The sequence below is a fragment of the Brienomyrus brachyistius genome, chromosome 15, assembly GCF_023856365.1.
Source record: "Brienomyrus brachyistius isolate T26 chromosome 15, BBRACH_0.4, whole genome shotgun sequence".
NCBI lineage: Eukaryota > Metazoa > Chordata > Actinopteri > Osteoglossiformes > Mormyridae > Brienomyrus > Brienomyrus brachyistius.
The window spans coordinates 246,984-253,447 of record NC_064547.1 but is presented as its reverse complement, the minus strand read 5'-3'; positions in this window follow the sequence as shown (position 1 = coordinate 253,447).

Genomic DNA, 6,464 nt, shown 5'->3' with positions numbered 1-6,464 from the left:
AGACCTCAACCCAAACACAACATTAATTCTGCTATAGTTTCCCTACGCCTGGGGGGGGGGGGGGGGGCGCCGGCGCTGATGCTCGCCTAGGGCGCCTCATCGGCTAGGACCGTTACTGCATTTAAGCATTTGGCAGACGCCTTTATCCAAAGCAACGGGCATTTGTATAGACTTGTAGAGAACTATAGACAATGAACTGTACACAATACATTTTCCAGACAAAGAAAATTCTTTCTTTTTTTTTTACATTTAATATGAAAGATGAACATCCGTTTACCTGCTTTTTGGAAAAATAACTATAGACAGGGCAGGTCCATACACACAGGCATCTTGTGTATATTTGTCAAGAACTATAGCCAATGAACTGCAATATATACTGGTGTCAGTACAGAAGCTGTGTCTTTCCTGTGGGGTGGGGGTGGGAAGACAGAGGCTCTGTGTCTAGTATTTAGTATCCTTGTAACAATACTATTTTACACAGTTTCTTCCTCAAACTGCTGCTCTGTAGTTGGAGAGTATGTACTTTTGCCACATGGTCTTCTCTCAACTTGTGAAAGCAAGACAAGTGAAATTAAATTGAAATGATGGTTGCCAATGCCATCTTGAGTTTCAGCAATGTGATCACAACGATTAAATATATCCTGAAAACCTACATCTGCTTTCACAACCCTATTCAACAGAGACTGGATGTTGGAGGCCTGTCTGATGCACTGCTCAGCTGAGCCAATCGCCTTTACTGTACCATGGCTTAGTATCAGCAGGCCTCCATTGTTACGCAAGGTCAGCAGATGATAGTTCTGACGAGACGTGAAGGCACGGCTGTACTAACCAAGCTACTGCAGCACATCACACTTCAGCTTCTTCACGACCTGCCTAACAACAAAACCTGTGATATACACCAGAGCATTCTCAGTTAGGGCTCCAAAGCTGGCTGGCAAGTAGCTATGGTCTAACACAACACCAGTGACTTGCTCAAAAGGAGAGGACCCTCTTGTGTCCCTGTCCTTTGGCATGGCTTTGAACAGCAGAAATGCCCATGTTGCCTACATCAAAAGCTTTCTTGCATATCTTGCAGTATGCCCGATGTACATTATCTGTCACATGCCCTATCCAGTACCTGAACTCAGGATTTATCGTCCATTCCACCTTAAACGTACACCTCCTTCACATGATTCTGCTCTCCCTCACTTCTGTAATTAGAAACACATTCTCTAAATTAACCATTATAGGCTACTATTTTCCTGCAACACTGCCTATTAGTGTCAAAGATATTAAATACAGTAATGCACAAAAATGTAGGCTAAACAGAAATACTGATCCAATACAGATTTTCTGTAGGCTAACTGTGGTAAACTGAACGTGAAAGCATACCTGTCACGCGTAGTGCAGTACGGGCTGGATTGAAGATCGCTCAGGGAGCGCGAGCGATCCAAAATAGACAGGCAAGCAGGAATCGGGGTAAACGAGGGTTTAATCGGGCTTCGGGGAGCCGGGAACATTAGACGCAGACTAACATCAATGACAGACAACGGGTTAGTACAAGTCAGGAACTTAAATACATGAAACAAGGCAGCAGGAAACAAGACACGACTGGGCACGATCAGGAAATCACACGTGGGTAATTAGGGGGCGTGGCACACACGAGGAGCGGACGGAGCGGGCGTCACAATACCCATATAATTCCTCTAGAGGGAGCTAACGTTCTGGGGAATAATGGAAGCTAGCTAGAACAAGAAGTTGAGCCAGAAGCCGTTAAGCCTGTTTGCAGTTGTGCAAATAAATGGCACAAGCCAAGTAATATTTATTGTGTGGTGATTGCTGGGCTTGAAGGATATCACAGGAACCTACACAAACACACAAACACAGGCATTTAGATGTAGGCTTCAAGTAGCCTAAGCTCAATTTGTTTTTAAATGAAAGAGCTCTTAGTCTAATCATTTTTAAGACTGTTATCGTCTTTGTGCTGTTTCAGATTTGGTTCACTGAATTTATTTGCTTAACAGTGGGACCACGTAGGCCTCCAAAATGATTTTAGATCGATTACCGTCATTGACAATTAGCACTATGCTAACACCTAATGGGAACTGCCATTAACAGGCTAACAGAAATTAGCATCGCCAATTTACTTGACATGTTTAACATGCGGCCTGGGTCCACATCAGATGGTATGAAGTAACAAAACTATCAGTTGCACCATATGCACTGTGGTCATACTTACAGTCATGAACTTGAGAAATTTCAATTGATGAACTGATATCCTTTTGTTCTCCTGTCAGCTACTAAGAAGCTAGAGCAACGAGAGTCAAAATATGATAAGTCGCATTAAGTTGACGTCATTGTCCAAGGTATACATAATGGAAACGAGGCGGCGGCCATTTTACTGGGGTGCGAGAGACAAGAGCAGCAAGAAAACCGGAGAAAAACTGAGTAGGGGCTATGCTGTAACAACGCGAGACCTCGACGAGAAGCACGGCAGTATTGAACATGGCGGTGCGCAGCTGACTGCAAAAAGGTTATCAATCGGATTCTTTCCACGCCAACTTATCTCTAGACAGCCTTAAAGGTAATCAAAATTCATTTCAGTTGTATCCATAAAAAAATTTAGCATCCTGGAGCACAGTGAAATTCTGAACAGTTTAGAAAATTGTATAGACGAGTACTTCGAGAGAATTGCTATGCGGAAATCAGACAAAACACCGACCACTTCCACCTGTAAAAATAACTCGTCCTCCAAGAGAAGCCGCCCCGAGGACTCCCCAGAAGCGGCTTCTCGTAATACCAACGATGTGACAGACATTTTGGAGTCTATAGATATACGACTATCCTGCTTATAGGCGCGTCTGTCCCTAATGAAAATTCTCCATAAAGAGTTCCAGGCTTTGCGTGAGTCAGTGGAGTACAGCCAACAACAGGTGGAATCACTTGCTGCAGAGAATGCGACCCTCGGGGAATCGGTAAAATCCCTCACAGATGGAATGACGCGCCTTTCGGAGGAAAATTAAAAAATAAAATAAACTATCATTGACCTCCAGGCCCGCAGCATGAGAGACAATTTAGTAATTTCAGGCATCCTGGAGAAAGCATATTTTAGCACTTTGAAATTGCTAAAATATAAAGTGCAATACAAATAAAATTTATTATTATTATTATTATAATTATTATTATTACAGTGAAAGAGTTCATTCTAACTATCAGTTGCACCATATGCACTGTGGTCATACTTACAGTCATGAACTTGAGAAATTTCAATTGATGAACTGATATCCTTTTGTTCTCCTGTCAGCTACTAAGATGCTAGAGCAACGAGAGTCAAAATATGATAAGTCGCATTAAGTTGACGTCATTGTCCAAGGTATACATAATGGAAACGAGGCGGCGGCCATTTTACTGGGGTGCGAGAGACAAGAGCAGCAAGAAAACCGGAGAAAAACTGAGTAGGGGCTATGCTGTAACAACGCGAGACCTCGACGAGAAGCACGGCAGTATTGAACTTGGCGGTGCGCAGCTGACTGCAAAAAGGTTATCAATCGGATTCTTTCCACGCCAACTTATCTCTAGACAGCCTTAAAGGTAATCAAAATTCATTTCAGTTGTATCCATAAAAAAATTTAGCATCCTGGAGCACAGTGAAATTCTGAACAGTTTAGAAAATTGTATAGACGAGTACTTCGAGAGAATTGCTATGCGGAAATCAGACAAAACACCGACCACTTCCACCTGTAAAAATAACTCGTCCTCCAAGAGAAGCCGCCCCGAGGACTCCCCAGAAGCGGCTTCTCGTAATACCAACGATGTGACAGACATTTTGGAGTCTATAGATATACGACTACCCTGCTTAGAGGCGCGTCTGTCCCTAATGGAAATTCTCCATAAAGAGTTCCAGGCTTTGCGTGAGTCAGTGGAGTACAGCCAACAACAGGTGGAATCACTTGCTGCAGAGAATGCGACCCTCGGGGAATCGGTAAAATCCCTCACAGATGGAATGACGCGCCTTTCGGAGGAAAATTAAAAAATAAAATAAACTATCATTGACCTCCAGGCCCGCAGCATGAGAGACAATTTAGTAATTTCAGGCATCCTGGAGAAAGCATATTTTAGCACTTTGAAATTGCTAAAATATAAAGTGCAATACAAATAAAATTTATTATTATTATTATTATTATTATAATTATTATTATTACAGTGAAAGAGTTCATTCTAACTCAGCTAAAACTCCCGGAGGACACAGTAAAAACCATCAGCTTCTATCGAGTTCACCACCTAGGAGTGAAGAGACCCGACGGACGCAGACCCAGACCAATAGTGGCTAAATTCGAGCACTTTAAACAAAAAGAACTGGTTAAAAGCCTCGGCCGGGAATTAAAAGGAACAAACTTTAGCATCAACGACCAGTTTCCCAAGGAGATCCTGGAAAGAAGGAAGATCCTGTTCCCTATAAGGAAAAAAATTCATCGACGGAGGCTCCCGTGCTGTCATCGCGGTCAACAAACTGTATGTCAGCGGATGGGTCTTTTGCCACCGGACCCGGAGCCGTACAGCATCTTCCAAATAATAAAGTCCCAGGTCCCGATGGTTTCCCAGCAGAATTCTACAAAGTATTTTGGCCAACGTTAGCACCCGTTTTTATCAGAATGGTTACTGAAATTCAGAATGATCACTCGCTATCTCCAAACATGAACTATTAGCCTGCTTCTGAAACCTGGTAAAGACCCAACGTCGAGCTACCGCCCAATCTTACTCATAGACGTAGATCTTAAAATAATTTGGCAAAGTCCTTGCCAAAAGATTAGAGAAAGTTAGTCCATTTCTTATACATCCTGACCAAACAGGTTTTTATCAAGGGTAGACACTCAGCCAATAATACACGTAGACTATTGAATGTTATAGACTATTGCTCCATTAACAAATTAGAAACCACGGTTATATCTCTAGATGCAGAGAAAGCATTTGACAAAGTAAATTGTAAATTTCTATTTGCAGTTCTACATAAATTTGGATTTAGTTCATCCTTCATAAGCTGGATTAAAACACTATACAGCTCTCCAAATGAATGTATTAGGACAAATGAACTATTTTCTCGAAGCCTCCGTTTGCAGAGGGGCACCAGGCAGGGCTGCCCGCTCTCTCCCTCGCTTTTTGTTATCTTCATTGAGCCACTAGCAGCGGCGATTAGACAAAATTTACATATTAAAGGAATTCAAACAGAAAAAATAGACCATAAGATAAGCCTTTATGCAGATGACGTATTACTCTTTCTTAGGAACTCACCAGCCTCTCTTCTTAAGACAATATCACTTATAGATAAGTTCTCATCTATATCAGACTACTCCGTCAACTGGAGCAGACCAACAGTTCTGCCTTTGAATTGTAATTTCCAAAACACAACTGCTACTCCGTTGCTGTCAGGTAACCTCAGATACTTAGGCATACATTTTTCCACCAGGCTCTCAGACTTGGTACAGATGAATGACATTCCAGTATTAAAAATGGTAGAAGATGATTTCATGCGATGGAAAACTCTACCTATATCACTCATGGGTATAATTGCCACCATTAAAATGAAGATCCTGCCTAAAATCAACTACTTGTTCTCAATGATCCCTAATATTGCTTGGTTTATATCACTAGACACAAGCATCTCATCATTTTTATGGGAGAATAAACCATCGCGAATAAGATTAAAAACCCTACAAAATGCTAAAGGTGATGGTGGTCTAGAACTACCAAATTTCTATCACTACTTCTTAGCCAACAGATTGCAGTATGTATCAAATTGGATTAAATCAAGCCCAGTAGACAGTCCATGGCTGGACTTAGAACAAGCAATCAGTGGAGAAGTAAAAAATCTCTGATCTACCCTTTATAAGTCGTAGCATGAAGTGTTATAACTGTTTTAAAAGCCTTAGTAACCTCATTGACAGCCTGGTGGGAATTTTTAAAAATAACCAGGTCTGCACTTAGCCCTGTAATCTAACACCCATTTGGAACAATCCAGATATTTGCCAAAAAAAGAAAGCATTGAACTTTCCTGTATGGCGTGATAAAGGGATTATAAATCTATAAATAGATGACTCAATTTCCCTCCCAACCTCAAAATGGGAGCAAGATCTATCCATTGATCCCGAGCAAAACGTTTTGAATCAAATACATTTAAACCCTTTCAAAATGACTAAAAGTCCCAACTTGCAACTTGTACAATACAAAACTCTCCATTGAATACACTACACAGGACAAAGGATGTTCCAAATAGGCCTTAAACACTCAAACTTATGTACCCACTGCTCAGGTAACTTTGTGGAGAACTACAGTACATGCATGCAATATGGTCCTGCACACCGGTGCAGAAGTTCTGGCAGATGATATGTGAAGATCTATCAGTATGGTTTAATTATCATATCCCAACCTCACCCACACTGTATATTTTAGGAGATGCAAGTGAATTAGATATGGAAGAAAATAAGGCA